Raw genomic sequence first — 22203 nt, forward strand, 5'->3', positions numbered from 1 at the left:
CTTTTGAAAAGAGTAGCACTAGTAAATGGAATGAATGGTTTGATATTTTTGAGTAATTTGCATATTTGAGTAAAAGCCTCTATTCAAGTGAATATATTTGACCAAAGCAAAAGGCGAATTTAATATATTTTTTTTATTTAGTATAATAAAATCAATTGGTTATTTTATGAAAGACAATGAAATATAAGGTTGTTTTCTAACATTAGAAAAAACGCATTTGTTTCCGAATATATGCAACAATAAATAATTCAGATTACTTAAGAAGACAGACAATATTTTATGATAAAAGAATTCTAAATTATAATTTTGTTAACTAATTAGAATGTTGAAAAGAAGGTAATTTTGATAAATTTTCAAAATCTACTGTATAATAAAAAAATATTATTCTGGAATTCGTGAAATAAGGAGAAGGTACTGTAATAATAAACAAATATTATTATTACAGTACCTTCTCCTTATTTCAGGAATACCAGAAAGTAAAATAAACAATCTTTTTTGTAATAAACAAGGGAATATAAAGTTATTTCCCCACTGAAATAAAATAAAATATTTCTTAAAATGTCCATGTGCCAATAAATAATTTTACACTCTGAACAAAAGTAAGTTCAATTCATAGTTTTACAAATCTTACATAGTTACAAATCTGAAAACTATATTTAGTTTAAAGAAAGTTAAAACTAATTTATAAATAACAGAATTTCTTTGCAGTATCAAAAAATTGTTAATGTAAAATTGCAGTTTCAAATATAAATGCTCAACAGAAAATATATTGAATTTATGTGGATAAATATACAACTTTATGCAAAAGTAGTTTACCATCCAAAAATGCCCTCCTACTCCCATTTAATTTGCATTTTAAATTTATGATAGATATTGAGCTTTCACAGACACTATCTGAAAAGGTAATGTCCCATCTTTTATATCACGTCGGAACACTATATTTCTTAATCTTTCAATTGACTTGAAAATCCTACTATGTTTAGCCAATGTTTAATGGCCATAACACTAATCCTTTTAAATGGCCACATTCTCTTAAACAGAATAAATATTGTTCCACATCAAGAAACACTCAAATAATGCTTGGACTTTCACTTGGTATGGCCAAGAATTCGATGGGAAAGGTTCGTCACATTCAATTAAATATCCATTTTATAATTGCTGGCCTTTCGCTTTACGATGTAGGTATCAAATACGAACAAGATGATTTTAATGAGAGCAGTGTAAAATAATCAGGCAGAGTATTAATGACGGTTTGAAGCTGTATTACCTTATCGTTTGGAGGCCATTTCTAGCAAGATGATCTTGAATAGGATTATGTTTCTAAATGAAAGATGTGATCTTATATTTGCGTGCTTTCAAATTCAGCAAACTTTAATGCTAGATAGAATATCGAAATTCTATCACTCACAAGGGGTTCACTATCGTTTGAAGTGTGCTGATGATAGTTATTATTCTGTACTTCAAGATAATTGCGGGATATGCTTCGTTAATGAAGCTCCGGTATCTAGATACCATTTTGAATTTTAGATATCATCTTTCTTCGATAAATAAAGGTTATTTCTAAGAATATTATCATGAGCATGGTTAAAATATATTTGTAAAAATTTTCGCTTAAACGTTTCCAGGTATTTGAGACTCTCATTAGAATAATAATTTCCACTGTAGTCAAGGAATTCTTGTTTTAAATCTTATAAGTTTAAACGAGTATTTATTGTATAAACATAAATTTATTTCGTATATCTTGGAAAAGGTTATAACTATTTGGATCAAATTTTATATTTAGATAAGATTTGGATTTTTTTAAGTTTATCTATTTAGATGTCTTTCTTGAAAAAAAACACTATTTTGCATACAAAAAACATATTTTATAACTAAATATATACATGCGGCTATGCATGACTTGCATAAGCTTATCAGAGGTGGAATAGTGGTTAGGGCTTCGGACTTCCATGCATTTTTCTCTTGTTTCCTAGGTGTAATCTGCCTAAAGATTTCGCTTATAACTTTAAAAGAGCCAGAGAATAGGATTTTACAAAAAAAAACGAAAACAACAACAACAAAAAAAACTGCCGAACGAAGTTGGGTTTTCCAGGTACTGTATATAATAAGACAAAATTATTTCCTAAATAAATATCACTTGCTATTGAACATTTCATTGTTGTACATTTTGAGTTAGTTCTTGATGAAGTTGTCATATTTTTTTCTTCATTATAAGGAATAAAGTATTAAGATATGCTATTTTTTAAACTTAATTAAATTTGTCTTTACTTACTTTATTAATTAGATCAAAGCACAATTTCAAATCAAAATTTCTATACCCTTTTATGTATATTATATGCACCGACTTGTAAAACACTGCAATAACAGAAACCTTTGACCATCTGTTCATCTGTTTAGTCACTTTTATAAATGATACATCACATTTTAATTTCAAATTAATTAATCCTTACTGCTCTGTTTGATAAGCATATTGATAAAGTCTTTTCTTTCTTAAAGGTATTTATGCATTCAATTTTGGATACTAAAGTAATATGAGCAGTATATTAAAGAGAGATTTCAATCTGTTTTCCATTTTTGTCCATGTTAGTCTAATATTATTCCAGTTTTCGAAAACATATTACTTAATATGTTTGGGTAATACTTCAATATCCCAAACAATTTAAGGTTCATGTTTCTATTTTATTGTCTTAACACAACACCTTGCCCATGTTCAAAGTCTGTGTTATAATCCTAGCAACCTAGCTATAGTAAAGTGAAAGACTGAACATTCCGATGCAAAATGAGTTGGTGGTTACTTTACCTAGAGAAGGAAATTAAATTCGGCCTTTATTGGAATTCATTGCCCATTTCCTGCACGCAAATGTTTGAAATGAAGATTCAGTTAAAATAAATATGGGGGTTAAAGCTTTGTTATTTTAAACTGCTATGCTAATGATTATTTTGAAGTGCTCTTTTCTGCTTTCCAGATGTTATGGTTGAGTGAAGTAATAGGGAGTCATTTTTCACGTTTACTGCTTTTAGCTGAAAGAGCAATCAAAACGTTTTGAACATTTTTGGGAAAAACAGAATTCATTGGGAGAAACAAGTCAAATATTGCTTATTTTCAGAACATTAGAATTATTTTCGAGTATTAAATTCTCTTAATCAATGAAATTGCTTTAATTTCTTTTCTGATTCAGATACTCAGATCTCTTTTCGTAAATTTTAATTTCCTACATTTGAGCAGACTTCTTAAAAACGTTTGATCGCGATTATATTATTAGGGGAGTACTTTTAAATAACATTTTGAGGTGTATCTGTTTCTGAAAATTAGTTCAAAAAATTAATTAGTATTTCCTTTTCCTTGGATTATTTATAGCATTCTAACCTGTTTGTTCTGCAACGAAATGTATTTGGTTCAAGTTTAGAATGAAAATTATTTGCAATTAGGTATAGCTTTCGACAATGAATTCGAAATGTATAAAATGAAAAATGATTCCTAATTAAATAATCCTTCTATCTGTAAAACAAAACATACGAAGTATTCATTCTGAATACCAGATTCATTCTTATCTAAGATAAAGTATTCATATAATTTTTCCGAATGAAAACTTTGTTGTTGTTTCAAAGTCGCTATAATATTGTATTTATTATTATTTTTTTAGTTATTTATTTATAGCTCCACTCATTCGCTTCTCTTTTCTAGTCTTTTGTTATATAACGTACGATCTTTGAGTGCAAAATTTGAAGAATTTTGAGCTTAATGAAACTATTTCATGAAATAGTGACAGGGGAGCATAAGTGGAAATGCTCAATTACAGTTATCATTATGAGTTAAAAATTTCAAGAGCATTGATAAACTGACTTGTTACAAGAAGCAGTCTTCTTTTGCGCGGTTCACCGTGAATACTGTAATGCTTTAATATAGTATTCATCTCCTAACCACTGATACGCTCATGATCAGTTCAAATTAAAAATTCAATGATGGAGGCCATGGTTAACGCATTTCACTTATTTTAAAAGTGCAGACCTGAATACGCTTTACACGCAGTGAGTTTACCACATTTTTGAATCATTAACAAAGCCACCTAAGAAATATATTTATTCTGTCTTCTCTAACATTAATGTCTCTGTCTTGTAGAATACTTGATTATTGACTTTTCTAACATCAATGCCTCTGTATAGGATTTCTATTAAGATTCTTTTGCTACTATCTTGAAAGACTAAAACTACCTTCTTTAACAATGGTGTCTTTCTCTTGCATTTAATAATGTAGATACAGGGAAATTTGTGGATAATGTTTTGGTAAAATTGTCATAACTTTTCCCCAAAAGCATTGATTAATTCGCTCATTACAACAGACAACGGTCGTTTGAGTTCTACATCATATCATAATGCATGTTTTCTAACCATTGACATACTTACGATTTTTTAATCGTACACATCATAAATTTGTCAACGATAATCAGATTTTAACATATTTTTAGTATTCGCAACCTCATTTATGTAATTTAATCTATTTAAAAAATACTTTTATGTATGATATAGATTATAAAAAGGTATGTGTCAATTTTTTAAAGTTAGAGTTGTATATCAACATAAATAAATAATCTATAGTTTGCTATTATGAAATCAATTAATTTATCTTTCTGCTTTTCAGGCAGGTTCTGGTGTCTCAGAAGACAGCGAAGAATTGGAACCAAAAGGTAGGACAAATTTGACATATATATACCAGCCGAGTGAACTCGATATTTATTGAAAACAGTTACCAACTTATTAAATCCAATGATTTTCGGCAAAATTGGCTTGAAGTATATTTAAATGAATCAAAAAATATTCCTCATCATTTAACAAAATGGCAAGAGGTTAAAACGTATAACAGTTGTCAAAACTGTATCTTTTCTTTAAAAACCCATGATGGTATCGGTAACAACTTACGTCATAAATATCCTCCTCATGTTAAAGAGCAAGTTCTGTGTCAGTTTTCTCATTTGAAGGGATCAAGTTTTCTTATGTTTAGGCTCGGTATCCTAGCAGCTCTGTAATTGTTGGTAACCAGTGTAAGAGCATTTTCGTAAACATGAAATAAATAAATATACCGTTGGTATACTGCTAAAAATGGTCAAATCAGAAGAAAAAGAGAAATGAGTTAATGTGCTCAAGTTCTTTTAACACGCCATAACTGAAAAATCACAATCTCTGTTACAAAATGACATTTTAAAACAATATCTACTATTTTTTATCTTTTTGGACATGGCTACTTTTTAGCTGTATATCGATGAAATAAATTGCAATAAAATTGCAGTTTTGAATTTTCCAGGACAAGAACTGCATTCTGTAGATACGTAATCAGGAAAATCCTCTCGTATATGCTTTTTGCATTTTGCTGAAAGGAGGGCACATAAGAAGAAATTGGAAGTTTAAATGCGCTATATCATCTATTTGTGAAAAATGATATAGCGTGATTATGGAGCATGATTATTGGGATCACTAACATTATTTCAGATATTATATTTTTTTAAATCCACTGTGAAGCGCGCCAAAGTGCTTAACATCATAAAACAATACCATATCTCCGTTTCCAAATTTCATGTGGTTCTTATCCAGTTTGGTATAAATGTAGATGGTCATTATTAAAAAGAATAAAGAGAAGTATTACATAGCATACAAATGAATGAAAACAGGTAGTATATGATTAATCTCGTAAATTATTATGTTAATAAAATCAAAATAATTTGTAAAATGATGTGACACATGTAATATAATGAATTTTAAATATGCTGTCAGTTTTGATGTCTCAATATTCAAATGACCAAGTGATAGTTTCACATTTGAAATAGACAATATCGTGTTGAATATCTGAACCTGCTAAATGTCATTTGTATATTTGGAACCATTGACGTCATAATAGTGATGTGAAAGTTTTGATCACAGCTTCTTTTTAAGTATCATCCTTGTCTTTTCAGTATGGTTCAAAGAAATTGTGTTTCATAGTAGATGATAAACTTCTATTAATAAGTCTGACTTGACTTTAAAATGTAATACTCTTTAAAAGTAAAAAGACAATCTTGTGAAATTTATGTTTACATTGCAAGGAACAATTCCTTAAATTCATGCTCATGTTCATAATCCATATAAAACAAGACATTTTAATTTTTGAATAAAGTAAATGACATCTTACTACTGCATATCTAAAGTTGCCCACCACGTTACAACTCCATAATACCTAGAATAAGGTTTAGGTATTTTATGAGAGTAAAGTTTCGAATACGGACTCAGGTAGAAACAAAACCAGTGAGCAGATTTATATGGTGATTATTATTTGGCGAATGTATTAAAGACTAAAATGTATAACACATTAAACCTTAAAGCATCAAAATGGACTTCTTTCACTGTATTAAAAATAAAAAATATATTTCAGTCATAAAATGAGAGGGATAAAGAACTGTAAAAGAGTGAAATTCAGAAAGCAATAAAAGAAGGTTAGGAAACCACGAGTAATGAAATAAAATTTAAAAATTCTTAAACATTCATTTTACAAAAATGAAGTTGTATTATAAATGTGATCAAAAATCAATTGGAACATTTCTATTTAAGCTTAAAGCTCTTTTTGATAAAAAAAATATTTTTGCATTTCAGTGCAAATACAATTATTTTTTAAAAAGTTCAATTTTGTTTTTGGACATTACTACTTTTGTCTTCCGTTATTAATTGATTTCATAATTTCATCTAGAATTTTTTAAACAAAACTCAAATTTACGACGATTATTACAATCGATATTGCAGCATGTATAAAGATGATATAAATATGAGTGTTCCTGCTGAAAAAATAAAGTTTACACCATTTGTATACTGAGATTAGAAATTATATAAGTCTTAATTTTCTATCTGAAAAAAAAACAAAAAAAAACAGTAGCCTTATAGTCTAAACACGGAATAATAAGCAGCTAAGACTATCAACCATGTCTTGAGCCAGCAGACATAACAGATTCAAATATCTATGAATGATTTATCTTATGAAACCTAGCTGAAAATCGGTCATTGACTTCGCAGAAATCCTAAGGTGAATGATTTATAAGACCCTTATATTCTAGGTACTTAAATGTTGAAATAGGAAACGGATACTTCTTCTTAATACACTCGCATCTTATCTCTACTTTTGAAAGTTTATTTATAGTTCTTTAAATTACCGAGAAAGATTCCTATTTAAGCTTTATTTAATAATATGTCTTAAAACATTCTATTAAGCCATAAATGTACAACAGTAAATTATTTTCTGTTAGAGAAGAATTGAGTCGTAGAATTTAAGCTCTATAAGGAAACAAATATTGAAATAGGAACAGAACGAGCAATAATTCTATATTTATAATGATGTATAATGCAATGAAACATTTGAAAAATGGAACAACTCTTAAAATATAGAATAGTTTTATCAGAGAAGTAGAAATATTTGGAGATTGCTAATTTGACAAGTCATTTTGACGGGAATTTAATTAACAATAAACATATTTTTGTTGGCGTACTAAAAAGTACTTTTTTATATTATTATATACCTTTTAGTCTTTAATTTATAATTCATTTTATAAATGTAATGAAATTTTGAAATCACGTTTTTTCAAATTCACAACCAAGTGGCATCAAGATGTAAATAAAATGAGGGATTAACTGATAATTTCACTATGAAAAGATTCAAATAGCTTATGGTCATCAAGAACACACATATGTAAAAAATTTCAAAATTCTAGTTACAAAAGGAAGTGAATGAAAAATTCTTTTACAAAATTCATCTTTACAAACATGAAACAAGGCAACATAATTAGAAGTGAGGAACAACTGTACTGAAAATTTGACCAGGTTAAATTGATAAGTTTTGCAAAAGACATATTGCAATGAAAATACTGTAGGCTGAATAGACTGACAGATTTGGCAATTTAGCTTAAATTTTCAATACAAAAATATAATTGCTTGATTAGAGCATTTTTTTAAAAGGTTGCTTTCTATTTTTATCAACAAAGAGCAAAAGAAATATGAATGCAATTCAGTTTTAGAACTTTTCATTATCATTTTTATTAATTTTGGAGGCAACCCATTGTTCAGGAACGTGGCCATTTTTTTCATTTATTTTTCTGTGTAATTTAGGGGAAAACCCCATTTTATACGTTTAATGTTTTAACTAACAAAAGAAAAGCTAATTTGGACACAAAATATTTTTGAAGATTTTTTGTTTGTTTGTTTGTGTCGATTTTTGCGAGAAATCTAACATACGAATTGATTGAGCCTTTATTTGAAAAATGTTTTCTGAAATTCAATTCATGTGTCCGTTAAAAATATTTCTGAAGGATTGGTAAATAATATTTCCAAGTATAAAACGAAACATATTAATAAAAATATATTAAAATTATATATCTGAAATCAACTCTCTATATTAAAAATTATTGTTTATTAGTAAAAATAAATAAATATTGAGAAAAAATTTAGAATTTCTGCATGCTTGAATGTATTTCATTTAGCGAATTTATTTAGTTTTTGATTCTCACAGTTTAATTAAATAACATTATTCTTTAATTATCCATTTATATCTGGATTATATTGCAGCGTAGGGATATGTTACTTTAAGTAATGACAACAGTGAATTAACAAAAGCAGAGTAATCGTTTTATGCCTAAAAACATCATCTAGGCAGAAAGGGCATACGTTGAAATGAAATCCACATAGAGAAAGGATATGAATTTTTGTATAATTAGAAATTCGAGTCTAAATTTAACTTTCACATTTCAACTACTAATTTAAAATGACCAGAGGAGTATTCGAATTATTCAAAAATATGAATTAAAAATATCTGACTGCGGCATAGGAAATCGCAACTTTTGAGCTAAAAAAGGCCCTAAATATCATTATTATTTACTCTCTATAACTTATTATTTATTAATATTCAACAGTTCTATTAATCAAATAATGATTAGTTTAGTTTCCTTAACGCCCCGCTTTAAAGCAACATAAGGACTATTTTGGCGTGGACCTCGTAATTTTGAACCGCGATGAGATGACGAGAACGACACATGAACTGGAACACCTCTGTCCAAACTTCCACACTACACCAACGGGAGGACGTTTGGCCCCGGCAGATTTAGCTTGCACCGGACCTGCTTACAATCGGTGGAATCTGGTCTCGAACCTGAAATTCTCCGGGTTCAAAGCCGAGACCACCAGGCCACCGCGGCTCTATTCAAATGATGACTAAATAGAAGAATAGCAAATGGTTTTGTTGAATATATACTAATTCAGACACTAATTTTTTCGATTTTTTTACAATATAGAAATTTCAAGAAATGCTTTAATTTGAAATAAAGTACACCACTTTGAATGCTGCAATTAAATGATGAAACTACAAAGAGTCAGTACAGTCTACATCTAATGTGCTCATAGCGTGTTAAAAAAGATAACTGTTTATTGTTTTTTATTCAATATATTGTTCAGCAATTAAGATCTCGAAAGAAATAAGAGCATCATTATTTAGTTTCGATCATATAGGACGAAAGATATAAACGTATCTAAATAAAAAAAGAGCATTATAAATAAAATTAAATTTTATTTGGGACTTTGAATTATTCAACAATAATTAACTTGGACTTCTGACGACATTTTAAAATTATGTTTATAGGAAATTCAAGGAATCAGATAAAAAATTATTCAGCGACGAACAGAATTACCCGTCATTAACACACACAATGCATTAAAAACTAAAATGAATAGAAATTATTTCATTTGAAACAGTATGAACAAAACCTAATACATGACTAAATTTATATTTTTAAAAATCCTAAAATACTAATTAGAAGCTAGGAAATATCAGATGCCATATTACTTTTGTTACCTTGAATAAGTAAAAATGGGCAAAATCTATAACACTAAAAGAAGATCCTAAAAATTTTTTATGCTAACCATAAGATTTATGTTGAAGAAGCTCTTATCGAAGATTCAATGAGTGTCTTAAATCATTCATTCTATGTGGTCACCGAGCGAAAACGTTAGTGAAAGAATGATCAGTTGAAGTTCTAGATATTTATTGCAGCAATAAACTTTGTCATCTTCTTTATTTCAAACGAAATATTGCAGTGTTCGTGCGCTTCGACAAAAGTGATTACTTTGAAACATAAAAAAATGTAGATAAAATTAAATGAGTTTTGTTTCAGAAACATTTTGCGGGCATTTTTTTCTAAGGCTATACTTAACGATTGGAATTTGTTAGCATATTAACATTAAAGTGCTCTGGGGATTAATATGTTCTATAATAAGATTAAAGACCGCATTGGCCTAAAGTTATTTTAAGGGCTTAGAGCTTAATATTTTTGTTTTTATTTTAAATTAAATGCCAAAATATAAGAATGGATAATTATTTAGATACTGTATTCATTCCATTTAACAACAACAACAACAACAAAAAATACCAACATTTAATCCATTTTATTTTTTCCTTGTACTTATGTAATAAAATGTTGACACAATTTTTTAAATATTTAGCAGCTTATTTATTCAATTTTGGAAATGTGGAGCAAGTCTGTTTTCTTAAAATCAGAATTAAGTGTTTCAAAATATTGTGATAGGCCCCATTATAATATAAAATACAATAATATTTAGTATAGGGTGTGATTTATTAAATATTAACATGTCTTAAGAAAAGCTTAACAACAATTACTTAACTGCTTTTTAGTAAAATATTTCTATAATCGTAATTGTTGTCCAGATGGCTATAAGGTAAACAAGAGCACTAAGACTACCGTTTCTAAACTTCCTACCTGATGCGAGAAAATCCAATCCATTTCAAATTCTATATGCTCTATTTTCTAAGATGTTGCAAAGATTATTTCCGTTACATTTAACGAAGAAGTGTAATAAACAATTTTAAACAACTCGAAGGTTATTATTTTGCCAGCATTCACTTCCCCAAGCTTCCACATCAAACCGAATATGGATTTTCACTCGAACCAGGCTCACATATAAAGTAAATCGCTAGTGAAATCGAGTTTCGAAACTGAAACACTCCAATGTTGAAGTCTTATTACTATAACTTAGAGCTTTTAGAATGAGTTTTGCATTAGACTTTAGAGTTTTACTTGATTGATTATTTTCGAATGCGTGTTCAAATATGGACATGCCATCTAAATTTTTATTCCAATTTCGCTTAAGTCCTCTGTCATTCGTAGACGAGTTTGACTAGAAATGTTTCTCTAATTAGATACCTTTTAATTTTAAAATCATTTCTATATAAATATTGTTTCCTAAACCAAGAAACTGAAAGTCGCTAAAAGTAGGAAGTTCTGCCCTTAAAATTTATTTTTTTTAATAATTGGAATATCGACATTATAGACTCCTTTCTGAAAAAGTAAAAAGAATTATTTAAGATTTGCTAAACATTATCACAAATAAATTGCTCTTGAATGTTCTAAAATGTAGTTAAAGTTATATAATAAATACAACTTTTAATACTATTTTAATAAATTGCCTATCTTACGCACTCTAAGTTTGTGTGTGTGTGTGTGTGTTCGGTGTACCATGCTAAAGCACATTTTTATTCTGCTGGAAAAACTTAATAGCATGAATTGTAGGGTTGAGAAAAATGGACAAACTGGCACTTCCCAGCAAATATATTAATAAATATTTAATAATTACTTAACAAAATAAGTGCATTTCTATTTCTTAAGCCAATACGCATAATATATTGCTTTTAGTTACCTATTCATAAAAATAAATGTAAAATAAAATAGCCTATTCTTCAATATGACGAGGTTTATTATCTTTCTGAATAAATTAGGATTTGACTCTGGTCTAATGTTAAGCGCTATATTCTCCACAGCATAATCCTTCAAGATGGCGCAATAAATCAGACCCAATTAGTGGAATATCCTTAAATCGTTGCAGATTAACGAGTTTAAAAGTGACTTCAGAGCTTTACGGGGGAAACTTAATCGGATTGCCCTCAGATCTCGGTTAAAGCTTCCCCGTTAATTATACCTTAACAACTTGTATTTCAAACATTATTTTGAAACCTAAAAGATTAAAATAGCCGAACTTTTTTTAGTTTTCACTTTATCTGAAGTCTAATTGATTTAAAATGATTTGATAATGTATCTGAAAAAGTGTAATGATGAGAGAACGCTATAAAAATCTGTTATTTTAGATTTGGACAATTTGAAGGAACCATTTGGTGATAATTTAAATGAGCTTGTGAGAAATAGATTTTACACGCTTCAATTAAGTACAATTTTGTTTAAAATTGGTTTTAGTTTTTCTGTATACCCAATATGCAATATTTAAGTATTGCAATTGTAAAAAAAAAATTGATTTTCATTAAATTAAAAGTTTTACACATTCCTAGATCCTATAATGCAATTTTGTACTATGTCAGGTAATCTGATAAATTTTCTGTAAACTCAAAAACTCAAAAAAAAAAAAAAAAAAAAAAAAAAAAAAAACCTAGCTAGACAAATAAAATTTGATAAGTGGTTTTAAAAACAATATTGGCGATTTCTAAAAAAAATTCATAGACCTTGATGAATGAAATTTAGCATAGGTTTATTTATCAACAGAAATATCGATGCCGAATTTTTGAAAAAAATCTGCCAAGTGGCTGAATACTCGTCAAATCTTCTTAACTGAAAAATGCAGAAAGCTAAACAAATAAAATTTGGTACTTTTTTTTAAATATTGTTTATTTTTAACTAATTTCATGCAAATTCCATTCACGAGAGAGTTTATATCCTTTCAAATGCATATCACAAAATTCCAAAGAATAAATTAAGTTAAATCTGTGATTTCATTACCAGAACTGTAAGTTCTTAGAAGATTCTTCCCCATTTTCCCCTCGGTATTGAATGACAGTCAGTCTGTCTTATCTGATATATGTGAATGCTAACAATTTTATAACGAATATAATTAGATATGAGAAATGAAGTTTCATCATACCCTTTAGTTTAATTTAGCTTGTTTTATGATTTTAAAGACGGTATTTTGTGATCAAATTTTCAGTCATTTCCAGATGTATAGAGTTCTAAAATTTTAGGTATTTTAGTATTTTGAAAGACAATACATTACTTTAATATATTCAGAATTTAATTATCAGGAAATCTAATATTTTAATTGAGTTATCAATACATTCATGTAGCGTCACTTGTTTGTGAATCGTAAAAAAAGGATTTCTTCAAAACATTTATGACAAAAACTCATAAACTAACGACTAAAATGTAGAAAATAATAAACTTTACTTTTTAATCTAATAATAAAAGTGTGTTTTGAAACTTTTTTTTATTGATAAATTTTCTTTATTTTTCATTCATAATCGCAAACATTATTCTAATATCACTCAAAATTTGAATTTTCTACTATTTTTCATTTAAATATAAATCAAGCAATATATATTCACAACACATAAAATATAGAAATATGTTTTCAGTAACATATATATTATTTTCGATGCGTCGATGCGAACATAAATCTTTTTCTTCTTCTTCCATTATTTAAAAAAAATCTTCCATTTATTTATTCATATATACATTTGTTTAGTTTGGGAATCTTCATAATTTTCTTTATATACATATATTTTTTTTTATCTTAGATGAAAACATAATACTTTCCAATCTTCCATTTAAAAAAAGCTCCCTGTCTAAAATTTTATTTAAATATTAGGAATTCCTTGAAAATTCTTATAATTAGTGATTGCAAATGTGAAAAAAAATATTCTGAGAGCTGAAAGAAATTACGCATCTTAAAAATATATATATATAAACTTGAATAACGTGGAAATTCATTTTTTCCCCTCGTTCAACATGTTCGGTTCTAAGATTAATGCTGTTATGATTAAAATGTGATAAAAAGAATATGTATAAAGATGTAAACATTTGCAGGAACAATTGATGATAATTAAAAGAAAAGCGACGGTTTCATGTATTTTATTTGCTTTTATTTTATAAAACATTTCTTTATTTTAGATTAAAACTAATGTAGTTAATGCGAATGTTTTTTGAATATTTTTTGTTCTATAAAAGAGAAATTTCTCATTTGTATTAGAAATTTTTAAATCACAATATATTTAAAATATTATAATTTATATATAGAGGAATACATATATATTTATAAATTTATATAAAAATATTTTGAGAAAAAATTTATCAAAATGATGAATTGTAAATAGATGCTAAAAATTAATTTTTAAAAACATTTAATGAATTTATCGACTTTTATATACGCATCTTTAACTTCACTGATAAAAAGGGATTTTGGAAAATTTTTTCATTCATTTCTTTTAGAGCTAGATTTTTGAAATTTTGTACGCTTGTGCATTCTTGTTGATAGTTCATTCTATTCCTTTTTTGCAACAATTATTATTTTTTTGTTCTCTACGAAGGAATCCACCGGGTAATGCATTCGAAGGAAAATTGATTTCAAATTTACATAGCATTAATGAATAATAACTTTAAGATTAAAGATTAGAAAATAATTAAAATAAAATATCTACCTTTTAATGTACTAATAAAAATATGTTTTTATTAAATTCATTTGCTGTTGATTTTGAACAAGCAAATGAAAGAGTGGACATTTTTAGAATTTCTACGAACATTGAAATTTTCTACTCGAGCCGAGTATAATTGCAATTCTTAAATGTAAAAGATTGGATTTGGAAAAGGAGATTAATTTTTCACACTTGGTAGAACGTAAAAATGTTTAGGGAAATTAAATATCGCTATTTAAGTCAGTTTCACTAATTCACTAATAATTTCTAATTTTGAGACTGCTGGAAATCACTTCTGTTTCAATGAATAAAATGTAAGAACCTGTTTCAAAAATCTTTTAATATCTAAAATAATTATGAATTTACTTTAACGATATGTTGAAAAGCGAGAATATGAGAGTAATTTTCATAAGCAAGATTTCCATTCTAACCATGTTCCGATAAAAGAGTTTCTAATTTGATGGAGAAAGGTATGCATTTCCAGTTGGAAAAGTACTCTGAATGTCGTAAGCAGTTATATTTTATAATATTTAGATCAATAAATGAACTTTTGAAAATTCCTAAATTTACATTTTGATACAGTCGTCCCACATAAGTCACATTTATTAAAATAATCTAGACACTCTGACATTTCAGCCTCAAAAAGTTCAGAACTTGAGAAACAAAACTGATTAAGTTGTGAAGCTTTGAATTTTAATATTATAGGTCAATCAGTGATTGCTTCGAGGAGCGTCGTGTGTTAAGTGGCCAATTTTTCTCGACACGGCCATTAAAATGTTCTCAAATTATCTATATTAATGATATTCAATGCTCTAGTTTCAGTCATAGAAGAGTCTAACTTCTCTTGCTTAAAATGTTAGTGAATTAAGAATATTTTATTAAATATAACTTGATGAGGGAAATATTAATTTTTATTAAATTAACTGGACCAGGAAAATATGTAAAAATAAGACACAGTAATTTTTTAGATGCATATTTATTTACTTCATCGACATAAAATATTATTCTGTTTGTCATCCAAAGGATTTTTTCATCAGGAAGTATATGTTTTTTTCTAACGGTTTAGAAATTGGCTTTTGGGCCAATATAAGAGTGAATATCTTGTGCAATTAAACTAAACTAAGTTCTTCGAATAAAAAAAAATATTAAAAATTAATAGTTTTAGACAAAATATTATCAAGAAAAATTAAAGACTTTTTTTAAAAAGTAAAAAAAAAAAAAAAAAATTCTGGAATTACTAAAATTATATATAAGAAATAAAAAAAATGTATAAAACATTAGATGGCGCATTTTAAAATATGCGAATAAAATTGAATAAGTTTGATGTGATGTACTTAAAGTTAAAAAATAAATAAAAACAGACTAATTTTACAGGAAATTAATAATTTCACTAAATGTCTAATTTGAGTTCTATAAAAAGCTAAGAATAATTTAATTTAAGGAAAAAAAAACTGTTTTTAAAGACGCTTTTTTATTAATGCGTTTACAAATATAAGCTATTTAATTCTGTTTATTTTCTTCTTTTCACCTTCAAATTTACAAATCGATAATCTATGAGAAGTAAAATCTTTTTCGATTTCTTTTACAATTTTACTAGGAAGTGACGAAGATTCAAAATTTATTTAAACTAAGGTATTATCCGATGGTGAAATGCTGAATTATTAAAATAGTGTATTGTTATCGGCAAAATGCAGCTATAAAAAATTTCTAGATTCTAGTATGTAAGGGAACGGATGAAAAATTCATTACAGTCATCTTTAATTCCATCAAATAAACAAGATAAAAAGTAATAAAATAATAAATAATAAGTTCAATAAAAGTATATGATAGGACTCTATTTATCCTGCCTTCTAAAGGTTAAAGTTATAAAACTAATTTTTATGATCCCTACTTATTTCTGTATTTTATTTTTTAACCGCTATCTAACTTTATTAATAGAATATTTTTTCACAATTTGACACTGGTTTGATAAAAAACCTAAATAAATAAAATGAATCAGACAATTTATTCGAAATTTCAAGTTAGAATTTGATACCTTCAGGCTGTCTTTATTTCTCAGAAATACATTTCGGGGAAACTTTCGTACGATGATCTTCCAGTTTCGATGTGTTTAGCTGACATGTTATTTTTTGATAATGTACCTTTTGGGCAGAGTATAACTATGTTTTTACAAGAAAACAAGTTGAAAATCGTCAGTATTGTTTCCACATTTCCAACCGTGAAGATCTTTTTACTCGAATTTCATATTTTTATTTTGTTTTAAACTTCCAAAGGCAGATGCTCTTTAATATTGTATTAGATGTTATATAAATAGCTAAAATACAATATGAGAATTCTTTTATGCTTGGTATTTCTATGCTTCAACAAATTCTAAATCAAATTGAAATTTATCTCTATGAAAAATTGCGTTCCTCTTGAGAAGAGTGATGTTAAAAATAGTACCACTATGAAAATTTTAAACGAGCTATACAAAAGTAATCTTCGTAAAAATGTTACTTCTTGAAAGCTGAAATGAAATTGAGTTGAAATACAGGACATACGAAGGTGGGGAATATAATTTTAGAAATTCTTATTTTTTAAACTATACTAAACGGTATTTGAAATTTATTAGAAAACAAATTACCCTTTTCTTTTGAATCGTATCTTAAAATATATAAAGAAAAGGAACACATTTTTCTGTATAATGAAAGCTCTAGATTTCTATATTTGTAGTCTGAAATTCTGAACTGGAAGAGAAAACCTTAAAAGATTTGTAAGAAAATTTATATTATTTTTGAAAGCTGGTAGGAAAAGTTTTATTCAAGGAAAATTAAGTGGCGATTATAAGTAATTTTTAATGAATGGAAATAAACCAACGTTTAAAAACTGCTTTCAAATAAGAAAATGTCATTTAATTTTTTAGAATACAAAGTATTTCAGTTCTCAAATGCTTTAATGGATTCTTAACACACTTTCAAATGATGTTCAGCCCATTCTAAGCAATTAAGAATTTCAACATTTAATATTCTTTTATAAATGAGGGAATCTAAGTGTTTAGAAGATTTTGCAAATAAAAACAGATATGCCTGAACACATTTACAAATAGTCTTTCGAAAAGAACAATTAGAAAAAGCAATTATTCTAAATAGCATAAAGAGAAATTTGTCTCCACTCATAGTAAAAGAGAATGCGTGGGTGTCAGTGTTTGTGCAAACTCTGTTCTTGACAGACCGTTAAACTTAGAGACGCCTAATTTAGTCCAAATTAAATCTCTAAACTGAAAATGGGAATTTTTAAAAATTTCAATTGAAAGAATTAAGAGAAATGTTTACGTATTCACACCATAAATTTCAAAAATATTATTTCAAAAAATGATTTTTTTAACTGTCATAAAATTAAAATAAATCTTATTTTCAATTATTCCAATTTAGTTGCTATATATTTTTTTATCTGGTTTAATTTTTAAAAGATACTTTTAATTATTTTTTTACAAAAATGCATTGTAATGATATGCAAATCGGTTTCTATTGTTACTAAAAATACTTCATATTTGATTTTTTTCTTCTATTTTTCATGATCCAAATATGAATATAATGTTTAATGAGCAGATTTTTCATTAACGCAGGCTTTTAAAGAAATTTCTAAAACTCTGTAGCATTTGCAGTCAAGGTATTACTTCCGAAGTAAAGAATGAAAATACATTCATACATTTATAAAGTGCGCCCGTTTTTAAACGATGCCTTATAATACAAATGAATGTGTAAAAATACATTATCGATTCCTTTCAATTTCGCTTTCTTTTTGTAACACATTGAAATGTTTACTGTTACGAAGAAATGCTTATTGAATAACCCTTGGTCTTATGAAAAATATTCAGCGACACACAAGAAATTTCAATGTGAAATAATTAGACTTCCTATTTTTACAGATTTTATTAATTAATCCAATAATTTCAAATTAGCATTGAAGTTACTGGATTAATTGAAGAATAAACATTTCCCGTTTCAAATAAAAGTTCGAATTTTTGTTGAGAAGGCAGAAAATTACTTATGTGCACATCACAATGAACAACACTGCGTAGAGCTTCAAAAATATTAAAAGTTACATGCCGATAAAAAATGAAAAAGTAATTTACTGTGAAATCATTAAGTCCAACCTGCCGATGAAATATTAAATTGAAATATGTACCATTTATTAACCTTGGCGAACCACCTGGTAACCAAAGACCGATAGTTACTTGTCAACACAGCGGAAAGTTTCTCATATGTTATTTTGAGTCTCGATCTATCCATCATTGATTCTAATTTGTGTCATTATCATCCTTGCATTTTACCAAATTATTTTGAAGAATTTTATAGTTTCAAATTAACTTATTACATTTTTGATTTTGAAAAATGTATAGAAAATTATTGATGTTAAATAAGAAAACTAAGGTCTTATTTAACTATCTTAAGTAAGAAATAAAATGAAATTTAATATTTTGAATATAGATTAACAGAATTTCAAAATCCATGGCATTTTTATCCTTAGGTGTAATAATACAATTGCAAAATTTTTACTTCATGGGAATTAAAACGTAATTAAAAAAAAAAAAAAAAAAAAAAAAAAAAAAAAAAAAAAACGTTTTTTTTTTTTCCTTCAAATTTTTTACTAAAATAAGAAATGGAAATATTTATTTCTAAAAAATTAAAAATGCCTTTACAGTTCAAAATATGTCAGTGTTTGACAAACATTGACAGGACATTGATTCCTGGACAAGCCTATGAAATTAAATGAATTATTAAATTTTAGCAATTTTTTAAAATGCATTTGTTTGAATAATTCTGCTTTTAAAGGGAATAATGAAGAAAGTCCAATGACAAAAGAAAAAAAAATATTTCTGTATATTTGCCTTAAAATCGGGAGGAAATGAAATGGGGAAAAAACATAACATTTTTCTAACCATTTACATGATTATTTTTTAACTTTAACATTTAATGACTTGATGCAAATGTTTAATTGCTAATTACTATTACGCTAAAAATAATTCTGAATGCTAAAAGTAATTGGCACTTAAGTGGCCAAAAAACAATGTTTCTGTATCCATTTAAATCGCAATATTTATAAATAATTAAACTGACGAAGTATTAGTTTTCCTTGTTTAATTATCAGTGCTCAGATTAAAACGATGTCATTAACGTCTGATTTGAATAGAAGAAAAAAAAAAGCTGGCTTTATTTTTTAATTAATGTCCCTTTTGAAATAAACACGAAATAAATACAAAAAAAAACCCATTTACTTTTTGATGCTACGTCCGATTCCCTATTTTTATATATTAATTTGTTGTCGATTTAAACATTTAACACGACTGAACAGCGAGATTTTTAATATCTTCTCCAGAGGTTTTTGTAGCCAGTGTTTAAAGCGAATTTTCACAGCAGTTTTAACTTCTTCATCAATGTCTAACGTTAAAAAAAATTAGAATTCATTGTCGTAAAGTTGTGCATTACTAGGTGCAAAGTCTGTACTTTGTTTATTGTTCGAATATCTTTTAACTAAAAAAAATCTGATCAGATTTTGAATTTGAGCTTAAACATATGGCCTTGCTTCTAGCATTTCTAACTTTCCTTGAAGTATTTTATATTTTACCACTATTTATTACATTGAAATTTCAAATATCAAATTCATATGCAAAATTCATATATCCGTCGATGGAATCCATCAGATTCCATGGTTTTTTTTAACCTCACACTATGAAGCATATAGACTGACATCGTGAATTACAAAAGGGCTGAATTATAACTAGTAACCAAGGCATTTAGATTTATTTAATCAGGGCCAGACAAAACCTGTCATGAGTTTGATTTATTTTACTAAGTTTGCTTTCTAGCATAGATGAAAAATTCCTGTTACCTGATCATGATAGTTGAGCTACAGAAATTTCCATTTAATTGCATGAACGTAAAATTTGCCTGATATAACGAAACAAATGTATTCATTATTAGTTGTTTGTTATCAAGTTAAATTTCTGTTCACAATGTCACTGAAATAATATTTTATTCTGTATTCATTTCTGTACCACAACATATTTTTTTAAAGCTCACAATATAATTATAGATTTTTGTTAAATGCACATCTAATATATAGATAATTTTACCCATTTTGATAAATATTATAAGGTTGGAAATATAAAATAGGGCAATTTCAACAATTATATGTTTAAACCAATACAGCATTTAACTGCATTATGATATCATTCATGATGCAGTAAAATAGCTGCAGCTTCAAAATACATATATTTTGGGAGGTATAGATTATATGTTTCTGTTTCCTAGTTCCAGGAAATAAGGAAAGAATGTTGCTTTTTCTTTCATATATATAGATTCTTTGTATAACATGTAGAAACATTTGTTTTTGATGCAAAATCCCTTTTCGAACATTAAAATAATCTTCAAATAAATTTGAAATTTTTATGACAAACCATATATTTTGCATAATCTTTTCTGAATGAAACTACTTGAGCCAGAGAATATTGCTCCTTAGAAATCGATAGAAATGTTTCAAGAATTATTTGAACATCAACTGCGATAACAGTTATTGTTTCAACCAGAACATTTGCCATTTCAATCGTCTTTGAGAAAGATGATCGTTCAACAAACTTTCTGTTTAAGTTGTGTTGAATCTTTCATTTGGACAGTTCAAGATGTTTTAGCGAGTAGCCATTAGTGGAAAACGGAAATGTGACTGATATTCGAGACGAGGCTCCGTCACTGCAGGCTATTTTGAGAGTGAAGCTCTATTCTAGTCACTCTCGATTCGATGAGACTTTCTAATTGGTATTCTTCCGAAATTAAACTGCATGGTTGTCATGAAGAGTGGCTTTTAATTTCGTGTTTAAATATCAAAGTCGAACGCGAACAAGTGTTTTCAGTTTTTATGAAACTGCAGCTTCAGAAGACAGATTAAAGTTTCAATGCAGGAATCATGATTGGAACTGTGGCAGCTGCTTTTATTGAGGACTATTTTTAACTTTCTGGCATACAAAGTATATGATGAGAAAATATAATGGTGAAAATACTACAAATCTATTGGAATATCGTTGTCATATATATTTACCAATTTTGGTAAATCAGCCAGTTTTAAACTATTCCTAGTACCCTTCTTTTAAAGCATTGGTGTAAATATATATCTCCGTTAGTATGTAAATGAACGTTGGCGGAACATTGAATGAATAATTTAAAAAATGCAGAAACTCCGACAGATGACATTTTATATACGGCTTTATTTCTAAAATTGTTGATCTATATACTAGACAAACTCCTCTAACTAACAAGGTGTCTGTTTACTTTTTTGTGTTTGGAGCATCATAAATTAAAATAATTTGAAGCAAGATAAATAAAAAAAATTATGTCGCTCTGGGGCCAAAAGTTTAGGCAAGTAAAAAAAAACCCAAAAAAACCTCCAAAATGCATACTCGATTTTCTTTATTATATTACCGAGATAGGTACGAAACCCACAAGAAATTTAAGGGGAAAACTATACAGACATTGTCTAAGGATCAGGGTTACGAATTTTTTGGAGGGATAGGGTATATCTCGGGACACTCGGGATCACATAGCAATGTTAAGTCCAAAGCATTTACCAGACAAGGTGGATGGCATTGCACGTGCACGGGATTCCCAAGCGTTCCCTAAAAGACACTTCATTTCAGCATTCTATTTTAAGACTCGATGTTCATCACGAATGAGTTCACAACTGTT

The 22203-nt window shown here is 27.5% G+C and overlaps 1 protein-coding gene across 2 annotated transcripts in view; it reads left to right on the forward strand.

Annotated features, from left to right (window-relative positions):
* LOC129958855 (neuropeptide F receptor-like) overlaps positions 1–22203 on the forward strand; it is a 269316-nt gene that overhangs the window by 86838 nt on the left and 160275 nt on the right. For both annotated transcript variants that reach the window (XM_056071576.1, XM_056071575.1), the window contains exon 2: positions 4640–4685. The gene's annotated coding sequence lies outside the window, so the exon portion shown is untranslated. The remainder of the gene's footprint in view (positions 1–4639; positions 4686–22203) is intronic.

This window comes from Argiope bruennichi, chromosome X1 (assembly GCF_947563725.1).
Source record: "Argiope bruennichi chromosome X1, qqArgBrue1.1, whole genome shotgun sequence".
In the NCBI taxonomy this organism is placed as follows: domain Eukaryota; kingdom Metazoa; phylum Arthropoda; class Arachnida; order Araneae; family Araneidae; genus Argiope; species Argiope bruennichi.